Source organism: Podarcis vaucheri (assembly GCF_965113315.1).
Source record: "Podarcis vaucheri genome assembly, chromosome: 1".
Classification (NCBI taxonomy): Eukaryota; Metazoa; Chordata; class Lepidosauria; order Squamata; family Lacertidae; genus Podarcis; species Podarcis vaucheri.
Window position 1 is genome coordinate 63,303,321 of NC_138759.1, and position 24,639 is coordinate 63,327,959.

At 44.1% G+C, this 24,639-nt stretch overlaps 1 protein-coding gene across 6 annotated transcripts in view; it reads left to right on the forward strand.

Annotated features, from left to right (window-relative positions):
* Positions 1-4,293: 4,293 nt before the first annotated feature.
* Positions 4,294-24,639, forward strand: part of GAS2 (growth arrest specific 2) — a 118,864-nt gene continuing 98,518 nt past the window's right edge. For 2 of the 6 annotated variants that reach the window (XM_082210928.1, XM_082210930.1), the window contains exons 1-2: positions 4,294-4,576; positions 21,720-21,771. The gene's annotated coding sequence lies outside the window, so the exon portion shown is untranslated. Of the gene's footprint in view, positions 4,577-5,517; positions 5,733-19,171; positions 19,383-21,719; positions 21,772-24,639 lie in introns of those variants that run through there. The other 4 variants (XM_082210927.1, XM_082210926.1, XM_082210931.1 and 1 more) reach the window with 4 other exon arrangements.

A 24,639-nucleotide genomic window follows, 5' to 3' on the forward strand; every position in this document is an offset into this window, starting at 1 on the left:
GCCTTTGCCAATCTGGTGCCCTCCAGACATTTTGGATTATAACTCCCATCAGCCCTCTACAACTCCCGTGTTGACTGGGGCTGATGGGAGTTGTAGTGCTAAACAGCTGGAGTTTATCATCCGAAGCTGATCTCTTGCAAGGAACAAACTTCTTGTGCAGCAAAAAGGAGACAATTAAACAAAGGAGGTGGGGCCTGCAATCTGTCTGGGTTACTTCAAATCTGTTTGCATGCATTGGGGCCATTGCAAGAAACTAATTAGGTGGATTTTGTTAGGGGCAGCCATTGTTTTATGTTATAGAAGATGGTTTTAGTTGCTGATGTATTAAAAATAAAATGGATTAATTGTGTGATCTAGCCACGTATTCGATTCTTAACTGAAAATGGTGGTTTGGATGTAATGCTAAACCATAGTTTAATGTTATGACAAAAAGCCTAACCTCCCTCCAGGCTCACATACTTCCCCTTCCTCATCTGGTGAGGCTGTAAGCGGTTCAGAAGCCTTTTCTGGTTTTTGCTTAATTACAGTTTGCCTTGTGTTGTTTAAGCACAAATCAAACTATGGTTGATCCTAACTATGGTTATTGGAAACAGGACAACTTAAAACCATAGTTCATGAAGCTGATTCACGTTCACTTTCCTTAGTTAATATTAATTACGTACACTTTTGGGTTTGGAGGATGTGCTGAACTCTGCTTATTCTTAAATAGAAACAGGAGGTTCTAATCTCCTCCTCACAGCCTTGTGAAAGGAGCAGGGAGTATGTGAGCCTGGTGGAGAGGCTAGACTCAACCTCATAACATCTGAACACATCCTCTATGTTTAAAGCAGTTTGTTGTATGGTTTTTGCATTTAATGTTTGATAGTAAAAACGTTGGAGCCAAGCCAATCAGCTGTAGAAGACACACAGCTCTAAAGAAGCAAAATGGTCTTAAGGCTGGAAGTTTATTATAAAACGTTTAAAATAATACCAAAGAGTTGCTGCTAAAATATATTAATATATTACAATCTAAGAGTCAGGATATAAAAGAGGAATATACAAGGTTATAGAAAGATTATGTATCGACCAGGTGGGATGGCTACTATAAGTGAATAGCTCAAACACCATTTCTTTTCATAGGAATTTATAGTAAGGTATTGGCCTATGCTGTGATGCAGCCAGGTAGACTGGGGTTGCTGGCTGGACTAGGGTTAAACTGGTTTGCAGATCAAGCCTCAAAGTGTGCAGTATTACACTTACAACATTAACAGGACAATTCACACCCAAAACTGAAGTGTGCTCAACAGGCAAGTGTTCATTTTGAACTTGGAATTGCATGCTTGGTGCCATGCTCTTGGAATTGCAGCTGTATGGAATCAGCTTCCGATGGAACTTAGACAAGCACCTAACACCTTTCGTTTTTAGGCAGTTATTGAAAACATATATTGTAAAGAGGGCTTTCTCTGAACAGTAGCTTGGCCATTTTATATTGTATTCTGTGTGTAATTTTGCAATTTTATGCTTTTAAGACCTGTATTTTAAATCGTTATGTACATTTCATTTTTGCTATATATGTTGACTTTTGGCATTTCTGTTGTACAAATGCTTTGGAAGCATTTGTTGGAAAGTGGTTTACAAATCCTATGATGATGATGATGATGATAATTTATTTATACCACACCCATCTGGTTAGGTTTCCCAAGCCACTCTGGGCGGCTCCCAACAGAACATTAAAAACATGATGAAACATAAAACATTAAGAACTTCCCTAAAACTTCAGATGTCTTCCAAAAGTCAGATGGTTGTTTATTTCCTCGACATTTGATGGGAGGGCGTTCCACAGAGTGGGCGGCACTACCGAGAAGGCCCTCTGCCTGGTTAAAGAGATGAAATGCTCTAATGATTGCATATGCTCCATGCACCCTTTCTAGAGTGTATGGAAGAATTTGTATGCAGAGTCACTATTTGCATAATAAGTCAAAATTTTTAAAGTCATTATTCCTGCAATATCCTACCTCAGCTGCCACCGAAGTGCCCCCAAATTTTCTGCCTACTGAGCACCAAGCTCCTTATTTAAATGGCAGCAACTTTATAGCCCATCAAGTCTGGGGCAGTTCCACTAATTGCAATATAACCCATGCACAACAAAAGTGAGTAGAGCCAAATGTGGAAGAACACTGTCATTTTACTAACCAAACTATTGTTTATGAAAGAAGATCTGCGTAATGTTGGGAATTGTATAATCAGAAATTGTTGGGTTACATTGGCACTCTGCTCTGCAATCCATATGAGATATAGTTGTGCCATGCAAAGGTCTCTTTCATAACAGCAGTGCCAATTTGTAGGCTCTGCTCCAGAGAGCATGTCCATCACATTGTGTTTAAAAGATGTGCTCAACATTTCCAGTATTTTAAAATCCCATCACCACGAGGCAATTCCCTCTGCAGCAAGGCTATCTCAGCTTCCATTACAGTATATGAAGACTGGTTACGGCTGTACTGGTGCTAGAGAGGACCAGTGCAACTAAAAGAATGCTCTGAAGAACAACATTGTTTAAAATGTGCTTGGAAAGGTCCTGGGATGTTGCATAGATGCATCTGTTCCAAAGGCAAATGTATGTCTCAAGCAAGCAGCCGGTTAAGGCAAAGGCATTGAGATTAGTCCATTGTAACTACAAGTATTTGCATAAGAGCTACACATTGGAGCATTTGGAGCCCAGGAACCATGGCTGTCTTACCCACAGGCGCTAGGGTGTGGAGCACCCAGGCGCCGGGCTCTCAGGGGCGCCAGGCCAAGATTCCGGGGCCAAAGAGTTGAGTCCGGGGAAGAGCCAGCCCATCAGTTGGAGCGCTGCGCTGTGCTCTTCTGCTGCGGGTGGCTCTGCGCTGTGAGTTCAGGGGCGACCGAGCCAGCGAGACACTGAGGTGGCCAGCCGGCTCCACCCTCCTGCGTGCTTGGGACTGGGCAACCTGGGGTGTGTGTGTGTGCTTGGCGGATCTTTGAACCCCTGCCACATATGCTTAAGACAGCCCTGCCAGGAACTGACCATGTCACAAAACTGTCAGTCCACAAGTATATATTGACAGTATTTTGGACTGGATAGTTTTAGGTACCGGACAGTCATAGGCTGGAGCAGACCTGTAGTCCAGCATCCTGTTCCCACAGTGACCAACCAGATGCTCTGTGTGAACCAGGTCTTGGTCTGGGGATTCAGTCAAGTGATGCAGTTCTCTGCATATAAGGCACTTCCTTAGGAGTCAGAGATGCATGAGACCTACAGATGCAGCCCTACCATGAAGAAAGGTGAAGTGATGGTCTTAGGCTGTTGATTTTGAGTGCTGGTGAGAATGGCAGAGCGGGACACAAACAAGCCTGACTCAAGGAGGCTAGGACACACATGAGGAGCCTGTGGTCCTCCAGATACAGTGGTACCTCTGGTTATGTACTTAATTCGTTCCAGAGCACCACTTTAACTAATGGGGCCTTCTGCTGCTGCCACGCCACCAGAGCACGATTTGTGTTCTCATCCTGAAGCAAAGTTCTTAACCCGAGGTACTATTTCTGGGTTAGCAGAGTCTGTAACCTGAAGCGTATGTAACCTGAAGCATATGTAACCCAAGGTACCACTGTATTGATATACTCCAATTCCCATCACCACAAGCCAGCATTGATGAGTGTTGTAGTCTAACCGCATCTGGAGGGCCACAGATCCCCCCCCCCTTTGCTCTGTGCTTTGTGCAAATCTTTCTGCTGTTCATTTAATTGACTCTTATCCAGGAGAGCTTTCTAGGAGATTGTACCATGTTAATTAGCGGGAGGGTTTCACGTGGACATCCCACTTCACACACCAACATGTCTTTAGCCAACAGAGAGAAAGTGTATGTGGAATTAATGTGTAAGTGGATTAACATGGTTTGAGCTTTATCAAATGCCTGGGAAAGGGGGAAAATGCCCATGAAAGTTAATGCTACAGCAAACCAGCCACAACACTTTATTGTGTTTTCAAATCAGTGGGAACTTTGCCACTGACTTCAGTGGGATGCGCCTCTCACCCAATGATCTTTTTAGGAAACAAAGCTAAAAATTAAACCATCCCCAAAAGAAACATTTTACAACATACTGCGGTGTCGCAGTAAACGCTTTTCAATAAACCCCAGCCTGCTTATTATTATTTTTAAAGGGTATTTCTCACCCATCCCTCCTTCCCCTCCACCAGAATATTGGAAGCAGCATAAATAAGAGCTGGACCCTTCTCAACCCAAAGTCTTTGCCAATAGTTTGTAATTCAATATCTGCGTTTCAAGGCTGGGTAAACCGGTGTCAATTGTATTTGCCGTGTCGTTGTTTCAACGCCCCCCCCCTTTCCCTCCGCCAGAAAAAAGTAAGCGTTAAACTTCCGTTCAGTCTATGTGGACTGATGAAATGTAGGAAATCTGTTTCTGGCGAGGAAAAAAAAAGGTTTCCCAAAGAGAGCACCAAGTAGAGAGAGAGATCAGAAGTATGAAGAGTGGCAGTAGTGCTGCTGCTGCCGGGCTGCTCAGGCGAGGAAAGCAGGACGGACTGCAAGAGAAGAGCTTTGGGGCATCGCGCACAGAAAGTGAGTGAGAATTTTTTGCAAAGGGCGAGAGAGGGGGCGTGAAATGCTGGCTGGCTACTAATAAATAGCCGGGGAGGTGGGGGAAAGAACTCTGGTGGCCGCCGCCGAGAAACATTAACAAACATCTGACGAGGGTGGGTTTTTTTTCTTTCCTTTTTTGCAGCTGATCTAAACAAGGGGAGGAGGGCGTGTGTTTAAGTGCGCGACGCGTTGTTTGTTTCACTGCTGCAGTTCAGTTTAAAGGAGAAGACTGCAGAGGAAAAGAAGGGAGCCGTTTTATCCCTGTTCGGTCCGCACCTCCAGGGTTTTCTATTCTTTGTCCACCTCGCTCGCCTTGCAAGGCGTTGGCGAGCAAGCCGCTCACCTTCCCAGGCACTTTGGCAAGAAGGGAACGCGCTCTAGTCCTCTCGCCCACGCGGCGGGCTTAGTCTCGCCTCGCCAAAGTTTACAAACAAGCGTGCAGCGGGAGTCTGCTTTTCTGCGAGTTGAGAACGATCGCATTTTTAGTACAAAGTTTCAAAGTTGGCAGGAAAGGGAAAGAGGGGAACGGTGCGTTGTGCGCGCCGCTTTCTTTCAAGAGTCGTAGTTTCCACGTTCAGGAGCTTGCTCGCGCTCTGCAGCAGAGCTTTTTGCGCATGAAAGTCAGGGTTGAATGCAGATAAGAGAAAGCAATCTCCGCCCCCCAATGAATGCTGGCATTGTCTTTTCCCTTAATGAACGGGCTCATCGCGTATAGAGCGAAGCCCTCGCTTTAAGCCCTGTATGCGCATGAGGCGGGGAAATATTGTTGTATATACAGTATGTCCTATATCTGCAACATTGCGCCAGGAGGTAAAAGTATTGTTAAAGAAGCTAAGTTCAGATTTCTTTAGCGATCTGCAGAAAGGAAGGGGGCGGGGCGGGTGGATCCAGAAGATCGTCAGAAGAAGAGCTCCATCCAAGGTGGGATGGAATACAAGGATTTCTGCAAATTAGATTTTTGTAGCCGGTCCAAAGAGGGATAAGTAACTAGGCACCTGGAGTTTCTTCGCACACCCTCCTGGATCCACTGGGGTCTAGGCCATCATACGGTTGTATGGGGGGAATATCCAATTTGAGCCTGGATATTCACTAATCAGTGCCTGACAGCCTACTCAAGTCTCCTTGAGGGCTATAGGTAAGTGTGGCTAGGACTGCAGCGTAATTCTCCGAAGTGCCACTCGTGATCAGCAGGACTGCTCCCTTGGTGAGTGTGTGTAGGACTGCAGTGTAGGAGGATTACGCAGGGCGCTTCACCCTGCCCTGAGGCGGTTCCGTTCAGATTGATAGCCCGCCACGTCTAGGACGTTGGGGTTCGGGTAGCAGGCAAAGCAAAATAAATAACTGCGAATGAAGGAACGCAGAAACGATCGTTCATGAAACAGAACATCTACAGGAAATCTTCCGCCTTCTGCCGCAGGGCTAATCACGCTGTGTGCAAAAAAGAAATATAGTTACTTTTTTAAAAAAATGCATTGTTCTCTGGAAACATCCGCAGTGAGCGTTGCAGCAAGTGTTGGCGGGGGCGGGGTCGCTGGGCAGAGCGCTTCCCTCGCTTAACTGCGGATCTGGAGGTTAACCCTGTCCAGCCCCGCTGGGACAGCGCTTTAAGGCCCAGCCCTCCCCGCTCCTTCCACGGCCGACCCCTCCTCCAACTCCCCTGCGGTGGAGAGAGATAGAGACAAGCGAGCGAGACAGGCTCTCTATTCTTGATGTGTTTTGCAGGGGATCAGGTTACCGCCGGGCTTCTTCAGACTGCTGCTGCCCCCCACCCGCTCGAAAAATGATCGAAGCTCTTTCCCGGAGCGGGCGGGGAGGGTCGGGGGGACGGGATCGGGGGAGGAGAGCTTTCCCCACTCCGTGGGGAGGGTTTTGCCTCCCTTGGCTTTGGATAGGAAACGCAGGGAGCTTGTCTCTCTCTTTGCACCGCCCCCCCCGCTCCTCCTCCCTGCCTTTCCCGTCGCATTGCAGGTTTCCCCCACCTTCTAACGCAGCTCTGCGTAGCTCCGCATTTGCCATCATGCACATGAACTGCAAGGAGGAGGGGGGTGCGGGGGAGATTTTTTAAATGATTATTATCAGCCTTTCTCCAAAAAAAACGCATTAAATATTGGATCAGGGCTTCGGTGATGGCGATCCGACGGCGTGCCAATTGTGATGGGCTTTGTGGCGGGCTGTGACTGAATGGGAAGCTCGCTGGCCTCCTGCAAGGCTGTTTGGAGGGGCCGTAGAGCGGCATGGGGGGGGGGGGACTAGGCGCGCCTGCCTGGCCGAGGTTTCGGGCCCTGCAGGCGCAACGCTGATCGGAGGAGCGGGGCGGGTGGGTGGGTGGAGGTCGGTCGGTCTCATCTAGACTTCTTAGGGAGCGGCAGGAAAAGCAACAGGTTTGCTGTTAATGGTGGGATGGAAACAGATGCTAGCGTTGCAGTGGGCTTCCTGGTGGATAGTATCTCCCCAGGACCTCCTTTCATAGCAGGTTTCACCTCTAGAACATGCTGTAGAGTAATGGAGAAGGCTTAAGAACACCAGAAAGCGGTCACACCAATCGTCCATCAGGCTCTGGATTGCCTGCACGGATTGGCAGTTGCTCTCCAGGGTTTTAGGCAAGAAGTCTTCCCTAGCCCTCTCTGGAGGCATGGCGTAGCCAGAATTTATGTTGGGCGGGGGGAGAGAGGACTAAGCTACCCAGACTCCATTGTTCAGTTTAGGTATTTTTATTTATTTACTTGATTTAGGGGGGCAGCTGCCCCCTGCACCCCCCTGGCTATGCCCATGCCTGGAGCTGCTAGGGATTGAATTGTTACCAGGGACCTTCTGCAGGCAAAGCAAATGCTCCACTACAGAGCTGTGATCCCTCCCACAATGAGCTACACATCCTTTCCTTCCTCTACCAATCCCTGGGTTCTGAGCCTTCTTCCCCTGTTAGTCCCCCAGCGGGTTCCTCCCACCATTCCTCTGTGGCCAACCAGTCCATGGCAATCTTTCTCTCCTATTTCACTGAAGTTCTGGGCCACATGGGAGCAGCTTATGAGACTCAGTTGTGGTGTAGTGGTTAGAGTGCTGGACTAGGAACTTGGAAGACCAGGGTTCAAATCACCACTTGACTATCTGAAGTGACCTTGGGTCAGTCGCTGCCTCTCAGTCTAACCTACCTCTCAGAGTTGTTGTGGGGATAAAATGCAGAGCATGGGAAGAACCATGTATCCTACCTTGTGCTCCTTGGAAGAAAGATGGGAGAGAAATGTATTATCTATAACAATAAGATCCTGCTGTAGCTTCTACCTGAGCCACCATCACCTCTACCAATGGCGTTGCCAAGTCTGGTAATATGGCAACCATGTTTCTGGCCTCCTCTCTCTGTAGTGACCCAGGTCTTCTGGTTGTGATGTCTCAAAAAATGATGTCAAAAAAGGCAATAAAATTGGAAAAGAGTTCAGTGCAGCTTCCCTGCAATGGTTGACTTTTAAAATTTAGAAGGGTCAAGTTGGCCAAGAAGTAACAGGATAGATTTATAAAATTATGCATGGTGAGACAGAGTCCCCCCCCCTTATAATACTAGAATTGAAAGTAATCCAGTGGAACTGTCAGTATTGGGAAAATTTAATATTCCATACATCATACCATTAAACTATGGCCTTCTCTATGAGAAGATGTGGATACCGCTTTCAAGTTAGAGAAGAGGATCAGACAAATTTATGTAGGAGAATAAATCAGTTGATTCTAGCTAATAGAGGTATTTGCAACTTCCCAGTTCAGAAGTGGAATTCACTGAACTCCAGTTGCAGCAGCAAAATAACAGAATAGAGGTGTTACCTGGTTCTGTGCTTCCCAGAGGTATCTGGTTGGCCACTGGGACTAAGGCTGCTCTTATGTTCTCACATGATCTGAGTAGCATGGGAATAAGATGCTGGTAAATGGCTCTGTGCCATGAACGTAGCAGTAGAAGAGACCCGCAAATTGTAGGAGCCAACTAGGACAGCCTGACCATGTGATTATCACATCATCACTGCCCTGTCAGGTTGCTTCAAATGTTATGAAAGGTGCAGGTTAAATCTTTGAATTCAAAGATGTGATTTGAAGCTAACTTAAAAGCAAACACTAGGGTTGTGCTCTGGATTCAGCAGAAACTAATTCCTGAGTCAGATTGTGTGGGATGTATTATCACTGAAGCAGTCAAGCACATTTTCCTGTTGCCTAGAGTGGACACACAGGGAGATGTGGCTCCAGACAGGGAGGACTTCCTCTCCTACCTGCTCTGAAGCCTCCCCCCACCCCCGTGTGTGACCAGGTAGATAGGTGTGACCCTAGCAGACCCTACAAAAGGGCTAGCCATGTAGCCATCTTCCTCCCTTTTTGGACTCTTTTGCTCTTTTGCCATCTTCCTCTCTTCTGGCTCTTAGCACATGGATGGAAGTCACAAGGTAGAAAATCTGAGGCATAGCTCAAACTTCTTTTCTCTACAAATGTAACTGTAACCACAAGAAAAAAGCCTGCCTTCAGAATACTACTGTGAACTGAATGCAAGTAAACTTTACTCTTACTCTTCAACAAGACTGTCGTGCTATTATTATTTTAAGAGGGAAATAAAAGGGGAAACTTACCAGGAACAAGCCAGACTGGATTGCTCAGCTTAAATGATTCCAACAAATCCATCAACTTGCTTCCAGCAATCTTCAAGGGAATGTGCTCTGCTGCTTGCTCACTAGCGTGAGTGAGGAGGGATAATATTTAATCAATATATCCTCTCCTACATTCCCACAGATTGAGCCTACTGAATTAAGATTCAGGCCTTGGATGAGGTCTGGTTGAGACAGCCACCAATTCCTGCGGATTGGGTTGGATGACACAGAGGGAACTGGGGCTGTCCAGGGATGGGCTATCGGGCAAGCAGGAGAGGAATGCATCAGGAGTGCTATGAAAGGCCAAGATCTATCTGACTGCTGTCTGGGTCTTTCATGGGAGATGGGAGGAGCCCAATGCAGCTTGACTCTCCTTTCTGTTGATGCCCCGCAGGATCAATACCTCCACTCAACACCTGCTGTGATCTTGCATGGTGCAGGGCTCTTCTTTGTGGGTGCCTTCCCTGCAAGGCCGTCTTAAGGGTATCTGGTGCCATGGTGCAAAAATCCCTCCAGCATGCCCCCACCCACATTTCCCTCCCGGCGGGCAGGCTGGAGGGTGGCTCCTCCAGCAGGGAGGAGGCTCTGGGCGCAGTAGAGGGCAGCAGGGCAGAGGGCAGCAAGCTGTTGCTGGGAGGTGCCACGTCCAGCCTCTTCTCTTCCTTGGCGCCCTTCAGAACTTGGCACCGTAGTGCCCTATGCCACCAGCCCCTATGGGTAAGACGCCCCTGCTTTCCTGCAAAGGAGCTGCTTCAGAAGCAGCACTCTGCAGGATCTATGCCTCCACTCAACAACTGTTGCATGGTCCTGCAATTGGTCCTGCATGGTGTTTCCCAGGATGCAAGCCACTTGTGAAGCAGCATCCTGAAAGCTCAATTCCTCTTCACAACAGCAAGCTTGCAAAGGAGCATCCTGCACAACTTAACCCCCCATCCTTGATCGGGAGGGAAGGAGAAGGAGTTGCAGCAGCATCTTCCCCTCCCAAGCATATGTTTAACTCATTTGGGATTGGATTTGGGGGGGGGCAGGTGGTCCCTGGGTTGACCCAGATGGCCCCTTCTGGATCAGAGCCTGGTGGCAGATAGGGAGGGGGCAGCTTGAGCATGGAGCTTTCCCTTTTTCTAAATAGGTTAGAATATTTGTGCCAGGCTGAAGTCCTTGGTTTGGTTGACTGCAGTGTGCCAAGGTGAAATTAAACATGTGGTCTGAACAAATGAACTGCAGGATCCAGAGTGCAGACTCATAGGTTCAATGGTGCCGTTGTTGTTCCAGTATCTGCATAGTCCAATATCCACTATAGCAGTCAGAAATGCAGAACTGGATGTGAGACATGTTGCATTTCACACTGTTTGACAATCCTTGGATCTTGGGAAACAGGAATCATCCGAGGCAGAGAGAAGTATACCTGTGCTTGCAGCATGCAAACTGTATTTCGTTGCAGTTCATTAATTTTTTTTTAAAAAGCATTCCCAAGACTGAACAGACTCAGATTGTCCAAGTTAACCACTCCATTCCATGTGTAAAACCTTCATATTTTTGTCAAATCTTTTTTGTTAAGTTTTACATTGCAAATTAAAATTCAAACATTAAACATGAACATAATCATTTAGAATAGGCTTCCGCAACCTCGGCCCTCCAGATGTTTTGATTTTTTTTATAATAATATTTATTACTTTTACAACAATTTAAACACTTACAAAAGAAAAAACAATACATTATAATACAAAAACACTACATAAAAATTAACAAAACAAAACAAAAACACTTTAAGAACACATCAAAAGAAAGAAGAAGAAAAAAAGAAGAAGAAAACTTCCAATATCTTTCTTTCCCATATTTCCACGGCCTCCTCACACCTCCCTTTTTGTATTCCACTTCTATTAATTATTTCAGCAATTCCTTACCATCTTCCCCTGTTTTCTATCCTATAATTATCGTAACACCTTTTAACCTTATTTTCCTTTAATATTCTATTAATCTATTTATACTTAATTCCTTATAACATTTCTACTGAAGCCATATAATTTCATTCCAACATTCTTCTAACATTCATTAATTTTACAATATTTCTATAAATAGTCTTTTTCCCAGTCTTCTTCCACCGACTCTTCTTCCTGGTCTCGGATCTTGCCAGTCTTTTCTGCCAATTCCGTCTAGTTCATCAACTTCACCTGCCATTATCCAACACTTCAGTGCTTTTAAAAGACAGCCATTCTCTCAGCCAGCAAAAAGCAGATGATTCACAACAAAGTTTAGGTGTCTGGCAGGGCAGGTCCACCTCCTTCTTTAGCATCCGTCAATATCTTAAGTTTTACTCGAGGCTTCCTGCCCTGCCAAACCAATCCAGGAACATCCCTCTGCCACCTCCTGAAACAATCCCTCCCATCCAAAACTTGCACTTTTTGACACAAAAGCAACATCCCTGGCAACACAGCAACCCTCATCCCCACCACAACAGCTCGGCCCAACCATAACAGCTTCAGATTTGTCCATATTTCCCAATCCCCCTTCTCTTCAACCCAACGTCCTTCACAGTTACCCTTAAGTAAATTCACATTTTTGGTGGTCCTACTGACCCACAAAAATCTCTCTTTCCCGATGTTGATCCTGTCTCCTCCTGAAACTCTGTCAAACTTTCCTTTCCTAGTTCTGGTGGGGTTCTGATCCTCAAATTTATCTGTTATTCTTTAAGCTCCATCATAGCAAATGTCAGCTTATATTCGTCAAGTTGCTTTTGAATGCATGGGGCTCTCTCACACTCCAATTGTGTTGTTTTATATTCAGCAGCAAAGGTTTTCTCCCTGACTTCATCCGCAGTTTGCCGTATTAAAGTAGATTCCTGTGTCAATTTCTGGGTGCTTTCTCTGTTTGTCCCAGATTATTTAAACTTTCTACAATTAAATCAATTTTATTATTTGCAGCGTCCGCTTTCACTTTCATCACTTCTGTTTTCTTGTGAAGCTGTTGCAGCGAGTCATTTATTTTCAATAATGCGACCACTAAGGCCTCTTCTGTTGACATTTCATCTGTTCTTTCCTTTTCGTTTGCCATAACACTTAAGAGATTCAAGGTCAATCCCAGGGTCACACAGTTTTTATCTTGCAGCTGGAAACTCCCCTAGCCGAGCTCTAATGAAGTAACCATTTTCAGAAACTTCCACTAGGGGGAAACAGTTTCTATTTATAATAGCAAGAATGTCACCTTTAAGTGCAATTCGTACAATCCAAAGTTAGTTTCAGTTTTCAGTTACTTTATTACTCCTTTTTAGAAGCAGCCGGAGACAGTAGAAAGAATATATCTCTCTTACTCTGCTAGCTGTCAAGGAACGTTCTAAGTACTGTCAATGGACATTCCAAAACGTCAGTCCTACTAGCAGCCCATTTCCAGGGTCAGAGCGGCAGTATTTTAACTCTCTTTACTCTCTCCTGCAGGCATACTCAGGCCACAGCTTCCCCCCCTCTTCTCCTGCCTCCAAGGGGGATTTTATACTCTTTACCGATGGAAATTTAATCTTTTACAAAAGGCTTTCCAAGACTTCAGCTTACAGACTCCTTGCCTCAGTCTATTTACAAATAGGGAAGGCGGACTTCCTGTTTTGAACCTCCCCGTTTCGATGCCAAATTAAACTTTTAAAATCCGATTCTCCCGTATCAGCTCTACTCACAGGTAATTACTTTTAGAGTCCAATTGTCCACAGGAAAAAGTCAGTGCTCTCCAGCAACAGCTATTCGGCTTCGCTCCGTGGAAGAAGCAGACGATTCGAAGCACTGCGCCACTCACCCCACGTCGCTCCGGGTCCCCGAAATTGGGTTCCCCCGCAAGTAGGGGAGGCGCAAAAGGTGCCCGCTGAATCCCACATTCACAGGCTTCTCCCGCCTGTGATTTTTACGGGTCTCCGCCTTCGCCACGGCGGTACAGACCCAAATTCCCACGGGGCAAGTTCCTCCCGATCAGAGGAACTCCGCCATTGCCGGAGGCACCAACCCGGAAGACCCTCCAGACGTTTTGAGACTACAATTCCTACCATCCCTGACCACTGGTCCTGCTAGCTAGGGATCATGGGAGTTGTAGGCCAAAAACAGCTGGAGGGCCGAGGTTGAGGAAGCCTGATTTAGGATTCCCCAAAACCTTCAACTCCCCTCCGTCCTTCCATGGTTACCATTGTCAATCTTTTCCCAACTGCTTCTCTTATTTTCTCTCTCTTTTTTTTAAACAGTCCATTTTAACCATAGTTTTTAATACATTACAAGCATTACTCAAATCCTGCCAAAGTTTTTAGTTGTTTACAGTGTTCTCTTAAATACATTATAATCCCTCCCCCATTCCTTCTCAAAGTTCTTCTCTTTCTGGTTTCTGACTTTCCCGGTCTGTTTCGCCATTTCAGCATAGTCCATCATCTTCATCAGCCATTCATCTCTGGTCAGGACTTTGTCTTCTTTCCATCCCTGGGCCAGTAATATCCGCACTGCTGTCGTTGCATACATAAATAATCATTTCTGCTTCTTTGGTATCTCTGCACCTAAAATTCCTAGTAAAAAAGCTTCTGGTTTCCCTCCCCCCAACATTATTTTAAACACGTTTTCAACTCATTATAAATCATTTCTCAGAATGCTTTTGTTATCTTGCACGTCCACCACATGTGGTAGAACATGCCTTCCTTCTCCTTACATTTCCAAGAAATATTTGAAGCAGTTCTATACATTTTTGCTAATTTTACCGGCATTAAATACCATCGGTACATCATTTCCATACATGTGCTAGACTTTCCTACCAGGAGAGACAGTCAAATACAGGCACCTGTGGTTGCGAACTGGATCTGCTCCGGAGGTCCGGAGGCCCGTTCGTGACCTGAAAGGAATGCAACCTGCGTCTGCGTGGGTCGTGATTCGCCAGTTCTGCGCATGCGTGTGACGTCATTTTGCATGTCTGTGCATGTGCGAGCGGCGAAACCCGGAAGTAACCCTTTCCGATACTTCCGTGTTGCCGCGGGATACAACCTGAAAACGCTCAACCTGAAGCAGACATAACTGTATCCTGATCCACACTGACTCCCTTACTCTCAGTTCTATGCTGATCTTGGTAAAACTACTGAAGAAAAATGAATTTGGAAGTTCTCAGGCTTTTAATGACCAGCTGCAAAAAGATAAATATATTTGCTAATTTCTTTTGGTGTTGGCTTCCAACCCACAAGACTTACATAAGTATTAAGCCTCAGTGTGCAGCCATGTGCCAGGTTCCTGTCCCACTGTGCTTTAAGCACCCCATGCACTTTGTATCAAATGTATTCATAACACAAAGGACAAAGGCTGCTTGTGAACTGGAGTTTACTTTATCAGAATAGATCACATTTTGATGTAAGCCCTTAAAAATTCTAATTGATTAATGAGTTTCAGATGGCGGTTCGCCTTCTTCCTCCCCACTCCTCCTTCCCTTTAACATGTGCAGCATGCTTCCAGCTAATCTGGGAGAGTTCCAGAACTCTGGGCTAAATTGGTTGCAGTATGGTTTATATGGATAATAAAATAACTAGAGAGAAAAGATTGAATTTCCTTGCAGAAATATAATTGTTCTAGCTGAATATGAGCGAGCTTATGTGTTATCCAGTTATTTGTTATTGTTGTGGGAGGGGAAATAACCATTAAGATTATCCATCTTGTGTACCCTCAATGTAGTTAGAGTTAATTTGTATTTTCTTATATTTTATTCTCTGGCGTAGCCTAAGTTCCAAAGATAACTTGAGCAGCAGGCTCTTAGTAAAGAGTATTCTAGTTCTTCAGTGGTTGCACAGATGCCGTATTGTCTTCCACTCTCAGTATAAGGTGGTGGAGTTGATCTATAACCAATTTTTGCTCAGTGTAGGGATTTTAGTTCTCTAAAGTTCTCATTTTCCTAGTATTAAATTCAGTCCTCAACATTTCCACATTTTTTTAAACCCTCATGAAAATTTGTCAGCATTTTAATGTGCATTCCTCCTAATAAACATATTTTTGTATGCATTTTTAACTAATGGAGACATGTCCCTGATTGTCTTGTATCTTACTTTGGTACTAGGCCCCCCCTTCAGGGGCCAATGGAATTATTATTATTTTTACCCTTTGGGACCTCCTTTTTCCACTGGAACCCTCCCACCTCCTTAATGAAGATCGGGGGGGGGGGGGGTTGCTTCATAGGGCTTCTTCGAAGTAGTTGCTTCCTGTTCCTAAGGAGCCCCACCTAAGAGGAGCCACTTTAAATTTAAGAAAATTAGAAAATGTGCCTCTATTTCAGCAGGTTTTCAGTTACTGATGTTTGCCTCTGCTGTTTTGTACTCCCAGTATTATTCTTTCCTAATATATCTAGTATTATTTATATGGGTTTGTGTTTCTGCGTTTCTGTAGCATTATAGTTTATGACAGTGTCATAGTATGCTTTTGGTGCTTTTTGGCAGAAAACTATTACAACTGCTAGAAATAAATAAAGGTCTGGCTTTAATTCTGTTCGCTAAGAAAGTCTAACGTTTTGAGATTCTCATCTTCCATTTCCCTCTGCCTACCCCACAGGGTCTCTGATAACTTAATATATCATAAGGGGCTGCCTTATATTGAGCCAGCCAAATGGCCCATGCGGTCTGGTGCTGTCTTTTCTGTCTGGCAGCAGCTTAGCGAGGTCTAGTAAAGAGATCGGAAACCTTCGGCCCTTTAGATGCCATTAGACTACAACTCCCATCATATCTGACAAATGGGGTTGATAGGGATTAGAGTGTAACAACATCTGGAAGGCCACAAGTTCCAGAATCACTTGGAACATACAGAAAAGCTCCAATAAAATTAATAAAAGCCACCAACTAAAAACATCTTGTGCTGTTATCGTTTAAGAATTATTGGACACCAACATTTTATTCGGTCCTGGAAAGAATAAATGTGATGCAGTCCCTGCTGAGATGTTTGGGATTGAACCAGGGCCCTGCTGCCTATGCTCTACCACTGAGCTGCAACAATCCTCTCTCTTGTTCTGTGTGCCTCGGCTTATCAAACTGCTTGTTCTTCTCGCTAGTCAGCTTTCCTGGGCCATCATTCCACTCTCCATCTATTGGTTTTCTTCACTCAGGCTTTGACCTGCAATGGATCTGCCTCTGTTACTCCACTCCCTGCCTGGACATACTGCTTCCTGTGTGCTCAGCTACCTATGGCTCCGATTTACAGTAAATAAACATAGCCATTATGGCTAGTAGCCATTGACCGCCCGAGACGCCATCAAAGTACCTCATGTGAAAGTTATAACTGGGGTTGCATCTAAATTTTTGGACTGAATCCAAGGTGATGTGTACACGTTGCCTAGATGTGTAACTTGCTCTTAGAAGCAAAACCTTGGTTTGTTCATCATTAGGAGCTATTGGCAATGTTATCCTGCCTGTGTAAGCCTCCGTTTGTGTGGAGATTCAAATCTCCTTACAACAATAATTACATTAGCTAATCTATATACATTGTGTGAGCACAATGTAAGTACTGTTTTATGAATATCGGATCCCCACGTCTCTCTCATTTCCAGCAACCTTCTTGGCAAGTTGCGGCATAGAACTGCAAAATGTGTGATTTTTCCTCATTTCTGTTTGAAAAGAAATCCATCAACGCTGCGAACCAAACCAGGAGGGAGACAAAGAGTCAGAAGAGTTTTGCTCTTTTCTAATGCCCTTTCTGTGTTAATGAGAACTAGCAGGGATAGCAGAAACTTATGTTAGACCCGGCTGAACTTCACGTTGGCTTCTGATCCCTCTCTGCTCATTTTTTTCCAAAATGGATGCTCTCCAGCGTTGTTACTGTGCAAGCCAAAGATTCTCTGCACTTGCAGCTGGTACCCCCCTCTGTTTAATTAGTGTGGTTGCTGCTGTGCTGCTCTGCAGTTTTAGTCACTTGCTGAAAAGGATCTCTTCTTGTTTTCCCCCAGTGGCATATAGCTAGGGCTGGCCAGTCTAGTGTCTGCTTGACACACAAAAAAGTCCATGCACCATATTTACAGTTATTAAAGCAATCTTAAATTATGTAAACTTTCCCTCTTTGACAGTTTAGAGACTGATTAGAGATACGTTCAAGGCAGACGATGAAAAGCAAAGCTTGCTGGGAGGCTCAGTTCGGGCCACGGGCCAGGCAGAATGATACAGTTGCAGCTGTTGCTCACTACTGTGAGCTGGGTTCATTGCAGGGAATCACCACAGCAGTACTTTTAAAAGGCACGCAGCCAGTCTCCACTCGCTTAATCACAATAAATGGTTCAGAGGAAGGATAGCTCTGGCAGGTGCAATAGTGTTCTGCTTCTTAAAGTAATGGGATTCTAGTCCACAAGGAATCTTGCAGCCTCGAATATTATGAATTGCATTCCAAAAGATTGACCCTTAAAAGCTATTTATTATATGGTCCTTGTTTTGGGGTGTACATTCAATGCAATCTGGGCCTGCAATCTGCCCCCATTTAGCCCAGTATTGCCTAATCTGGCTTTCTGCCAGAAATATTTGCTTTCACCTGCTATTAGGTCTTTAAAAAAACAACAAACAAAAACCTGGAAGTGCCAGCATTTGAATCTGCGACCCAATAGGCATGCAAACCATGCACTCTGTTTTTCAGCTATGATCTTTCTAGTGGGATAACCTGGAAAATGCTTCTGTGATCCACACAGAATTGACTAAGGGCCCATTTCACTGCACATTCAAGGTGGGATCATATCACTTTAAAGATTCATGAATCCAAAGAATCCAGGGAGATATAGTTTTGACACTTGACACCCTTAACAAACTTCAGTTCCCAGGATTCTTTGGGGGGAAGCCATGCCTTTTAATATTATGCTTTAAATATATAGTGCAGGTGTGGCCTAAACCTGTAATGTTCCACTGCTGCTGGTCTAATACTCCAATTTATGGACAAATGTAACCCAGATTAGTTGATAGTTTATGCCAATACCACATCCTCCCTTGGTTGAGGAAGTGGATGCTGTCTACCCCACCCTGATTGATATGACTTGTGCTTTTATAGTTTGACAAATGGTGGAGGCCAGGGCTGCGTAGTGGCTAAGAATTTGAAGTAGGAAGTCTCTGGCTGAAATCTGTCATGAGGGACACAGCTGGCATTAAAAATGCCACCTCAGCTTCATCCCTCCCCTTTCCTGTTTGCGGTATAGAGATAACAATACCGGGCCAGTTTACAGCATTGTTTGAAGGATCACAATGTATAGGAAAAGCTTTGAACACTCAAAAGTGCTATTTAAATGTTAACATTCATTGCAGTTCAGATTAGCGGGTGATGGATAACACAACATTCAGCTCGTAGTTTGTGCATTATGATTGCTTTTGTAAGATTCACCTTCAATACAACGAGAAAGTGCCTGATCAAGAGGTAGTTACTTAACATTGGGGGTGATAAATAGTGAAATACTGTTCATGTCTATTTAAAAGTAAGTTCAACTGGATTCACAGCAATGGAACTTACTCCCAAGTAAGTAGGTATAGGATTACATAGGAGTGTGATGTAAGGTACCAAACCTACATCATTGGTCACTGCATACGTAGGACTAAATTGAAAAAATAATTTGCACATTATCTGCTGTTACCAAGTCCTTGAACAAACCAGTTTCTTCCATCCGTATGTGGCTTTAATCCACAGTTGATATGATTATTATTTCTTTTAAAAAAATATCTTGCAAATTAGTGCCAACAAAAAACAACCACCACATCCCAACTTGGCTGCATGATAGCAAATGGTCACCTGACCTCTCTTGCTTACCCCTGGCGATTACTGACAAACATCAGCAGACAGTTTAAATTACTGGGCTGGCAAGCTACTGGGCTGAGCTACAATACACAGAAGACTAAATGCACTACTGTCTAGCAACATAAAAACCTCACTGTTTGGTGGGAGTGAATGGGGAGGAATGCAACCTTCCAGCTTGTTGAAACTGTTACATGCCATTAGGTGTACTGTAAACTATCCTGCCCCAAATCCTTTACTCAGACAATAAGGCTAAGAATTAGAGATGCTTTGTTACTATCCGAGAGGTGGGGCGGAGGGAAAGAGAGGGAACACATGGCATAAATAGGAGGTGCAGCTCAACTGTGTGTAAATAAAGTCCTGTTCCCAGTAAAACTCCATTGTGAAGGAAACATGAAGAGGGGCCTGTTACTGAAGTATTAAGACACTGAAGAGGTAAGTATGTCAAGGGAGGGTTTTTAATGTTTGAGGTTTTTCCTGTGCTTTAACATTTTGTTGGAAGCAGCCCAGAGTGACTGGGGTGACCCAGTCAGACGGGCAGCATATAAATAGGAAAGTTGTTGTTGTTGGTCTTTATTTGCTGGACTGAGGTAGTTTATCATATGTCACAATTTCTCTAGAAGCATACCGTCTTTACCTAAGTGTGTAATGTGTTTATTTTTGAGAAGTCCTATTCATCTTAAAATCCAGAACCACATGAGGGTATTCTGCAGTTTGATCTTGAAATTCATCATAGAATTGTAGAGTTGGAAGGGACCTAAGGGTCATTTAGTCCCACCCCCTGTAATTCAGGAATATGCAGCTTCCCCAGATGGAGATCAAACCTGTGACCTTGGTGGTATCAGCACCATGCTCTAACCAACTGAGCTAACCAGTGTCATGTGCTTGCCAGTTTCCTGAGTGGTTCCACTGAAGATCTGAGCATATAAGGGAGCATATCAGCAAGTGGATGTGGACAAGCAAGATTGGGGTTGAAATCCCTGCTTAGTTGTAGTGAATGACCTTGGGTTGTTGTGAGGATAAAGGTGGGTGAACTCACATGCATGCTCTCTTCGGCTCTTTGAGATATGTGATAATAAGAACATTGGAAGAGTCCTCATGGACTAATGGCCCATCTAGTCTAGCATCCTGTTTCCCATAGTGGCTAACCAGATGCCTATGGGAAGCCCACAAGCAGAATGTGAGCACAGTAGCTTTCTCCTCACTCATATTCCACAGCAACTGGTATTTGGAGGCATGCCACCACCATCTCTTGTAGCCTTATCCTCCATGGATTTGTCTCTCCCTCTCTTAAAGTTATCCAAGTTGGTGGCCATCACTACATCTGGTGGGGGCAAATTCCATACTTTAACTATGTGTTGCATGAAGACATGATTTCTTTTACCAGTCCCAAATCTTCAAACATTCAGCTCCATTGAATAACTTCCAATTCTGGTATTATGGGAGAGGGAGGAAAGCTTTTGTCTTGGATGACCACCTGTCATGGATGCTTTAGCTGAGATTCCTGCATTGCAGGGCGTTGGACTAGATGACCCTTGGGTCATTTCCAACTCAAGATTTTATGATTCTATGCACTTTCTCCATGCTACATAATTTTATGCATCTCTACAATGACATCCCTTGTTTGCCTTTTTAACACACACACACACACACACACACACACACACACACACACTTTTCCTCATAGGGGATCTGCTCTAGCCCCTTGCTTATTTAGTTTGCCCTTTTCTGAACCTTTCCTGCTCTCTAATAAACTTGCTAAAACGTGGCAACCAGAAGTGCACACATTATTTTATGGTTGCACCATAGAAATAAAATTTGAACTGATGAACTGTAGCAAAATTAAATGAAGTAAAAGTTTTGCTATTAGTCTCATAGGATTTTAAGTTCTCCAGCATAAAAATATCACCTTGGTAAGCTATCCTGAACACCTTGAAATAAGAGTAGAACATAACTCAAATAATAATGGGCACTATCCAATCCTGGTCATGCTCAGAGCAGACCCACTGGAATCAATGGACCTTAATCCATCCCTTAATGACTAGCATGGTGAGCTTTCAGGTGAGTAGCAGCAGTGCAGAACAGTTTGCCCAATGTATTTTGCTCTAAGCATAAATGCACCGACTTTCTGACAGTAAGAGCTGTTCAGCAGTGGAACAGACTCTCATGAGATGTGGTGGACTCTCCTTCCCTGGAGGTTTTTAAACAGAGGCTGGATAGCCATCTGTCATGGATGCTTTAGCTGAGATTCCTGCATTGCAGGGGGTTGGACTAGATGACTCTTGGGTCCCTTCCAACTCTAAGATTCTGTGATTCCATGATATTAGTGGACCACATCTGAGAGCTGTGATGAAAAGAATGCTGTAGGTGCTACTATGTTCAGTTTAGTAGCATCAATGTTTATCACTTTTGTGGTTTGTAACAAACGAGAAGGGAAATAATTACAATAGGCTAAAGTTACATGAGGGTAGATTTGGGTTGAACATTAGGAGAAACGTATTGACAGCAAGAGCAATTAAGCCAATGTATTAATGACCAAGGGGCTGATGGGTTCTGCCTTGCTGGACTGCTTGTGTTGCCAATGATCTAACCCTAGATTTCCTGCATCAAACTGAGGATTGCTCTAGGTAGTCTACAGGATCTGTTCCAGCTCAGTGAATCTATGACTCTATTTTGTGAGTTCTGTCCATAAAACATGGTAACTTATGTTCTGGACAGAGTTTGACCACATTAAGTCCAAATCTGTCCTCCTTCCATTGCTTTTGCTTTCAGTTCCAGAAATGAATGTTTGCGTATGGGAGAAGAGTTTATGAAGGCAACAAAGGTAAACCAGCCAGTAGTCTTTAAGGGAGAAAACACAAGGGGATGGTGCCCCTCTGCACTGTACATTTAAAGCAGTATCATACCATTTTAAACAAATATGGCTTCCTCCAAAGATTTATTAGGAGTTTTTAAGGAGACCTACTGTTCCCCTCACAGAGCTACAATTCTCAGAGTGGCTTAACAATCAAGCCCTCTTCATAGGGAACTCTGGGAATTAAAGTTCTCAGAGGAGACTAGATGTCTCCTAACACTTCTCAGCACTCTTAACAAACTACATCTCCCAGGAATCTTTGGGGCAAGTCATGAATGTTTAAAGTGGTGTGATATTGCTTGAAATACATAGTGCAGATGGAACTGATGTTTGGTGCCAGCAAAATATAATGCATAGTAATTTTGTTTATTTTACCCAGTCTGGAAACTCAGTGCCATGGGTAGGATAATAAGGGGTCCATATTTTCCCCTTAGTATTAGTGGCCTATTTTTAATTATTTAAAGTTCCAAATTCAGTGTGACACCCCTGATTATGTGGCCACATGATATCCTACTCAGTTTGCTCCAGTGATGTGGTGAATGGCTAGATTGTCCCTAATTTGCCTGGGGGGAAAAGGTGTAAAACAATATGCTTTGCTTCAATGTGTACATGAAGCAGCATTGATATATGTGCAGTTCAGCTAAAACAGATCTCTACTCCAACTCTAATCCAACTCTCCAAGACTAGCTCAAATGAAAAAAGGATTTTGCAACATTGCTGGAAAATGCTCCAGGGAGAGGAAATTCCATTGTTGTAGGACAGCCACTTAAAACAACATCTGTATGTCCTCTGCTAGCTGATTTTACACATAGGCACATGGATATTATTCTAAGGAGGTTCCACGTGATTAATCTTAAAGACCGAGTGGGGTATGATAGGGGAAGGAAACTGGTTTCCTAGGTATTATGGGCTTTACGCACCACAAGCAGCATATTGAAACCAACAGGGCTGGTTGTAGTTTTTTTGTAGCTTTGGGTCACAGTTTATAATGGTCATTCAGATTCATAACAAAATACAGGTTAGAAAAACACAAACGTCCTGTAGAGTTGCATCTTGCCTTTACATCTTCAACAGAGCCTCATTCATGTAGGAATTTAATCTACCAGATTTTTTAAAAGAGAGATCAAAACAGCTGCAAGGGACCCAATTCAGTTTATGACTATGGTGTTCTACAAGGGTTTTTAAAATCCGTTTCCCCCATGCTATTTTTCGTACTTAAAATGCTCTCCGGCTGATATCCCACCCCCCATGTTTGTCAAAGGACGCTTGGACTTGACCCTGCAATTCTTTAAGTTCTATGATCTATCTACATTTTTCTGGATGTTCAAATATTATGGGCAACTCATTTACATAGCAGAGACAGTACTCTAGATAGGCAATGAATAGCCAGTACAGTATTATTGTCTTGCAGTTAAGGGTGGGTGTGGGTGTGCGTGACTTGTATGAACATTTATGCCTCACCTTTCTATGATAAAATGAGATTTAACCAGATTGCAAATTAACAGTATAAAACACAGCAAATAATAGACTCATAAAATTGCAGAGCTGGAAGGCATACAGAGGGTCATCTAATCCACCCGTCTGCATGCAGGAAACCAAACTTAAGCATCCATGACAGATGGCCATCCAGCCACTGCTTGAAAACCTCCATTCAGGAGCCCATTCCACTGTTAAACAGCTCTTACTGACAGAACGTTCTTCCTGACAGTAAGAGCTGTTCGACAGTGGAATTTGCTGCCAAGGAGTGTGGTGGAGTCTCCTCTTTGGAGGTCTTTAAGCAGAGGCTTGACAACCATATCTCAGGAGTGCTCTGATGGTGTTTCCTGCTTGGCAGGGGGTTGGACTCGATGGCCCTTGTGGTCTCTTCCAGCTCTATGATTCTATGATTCTATGATTCAGTCGGAATCTCTTTTTTTGTAACTTGACTCCATTGGTCCAGGTCCTACCCTCCAGAGCAGGAGGAAACAAGCTTGACCTTTCTCTGCCTATTTCTGCTTTAGGTAGCCTTATATGTGTGAGTTTACATGATAAGTGAAATGTTGATGTTTTATAAATACTATTATCGTCTCACAGCAGGGAGACTGAGCGGTGCTGCATGTACCCTGCAGTTGTTTGGCAATTGCACTAACCATTCTGATGCTTACAGAGAAACCTGAAAGTGTGGTCCTTTGAGAGAGACTACTGTCTCCCTTTGTAAATCCATCTGCTCTGAGTTGTGTAACATGCTGGATTATTAGCTTCTAATCCTGTTGCATGCTGAAAAACCGTGCTGCTTTTTGGACCTTGCCCATTGACTGGGACACTATCCAGATTCCTAGCTTCACTGATTCTTTAGAATCTGAAAACTCCCCTTTAATTCATAATGGCACATGGCCTTTCCTTGAGCCTTAAAAAAACAACAACACACACCTCCACCTTGTGCTCTAAGGTGAGGCTGCATTCGCCCATCTTTGACTGGGATAACAGCCATCAGCCATGATACTTAGTTTTGAAAGATTATTTGTGGGGTAAGCAATAGAAACGTGCACTGGCTCCCTAGTGGAGGTTACATTTAAGAAAGAAATATAGTAGATAAAGCCTTGGAAAGTCGCAAAAGTTGTGAGATAGTAGAAAAAGTATCTCTCCCCCTCACCATTACTTGTGCAATTGGGAGGCTCTCAGGTTACTGTTTTTCCCCCTGTTTTCCTTTGGCTTCTTAAGAAACTTCAACATCATATATTTTGATCTTACCCTGACTAGCACTTCACTGCTAATCAGCTGTCTGATTAGCACTTCTAGTGCAACTGTCCCCAGATATCTGTGTTAATGATCTGTTTTCTGCAGAAGATACGATCTTTG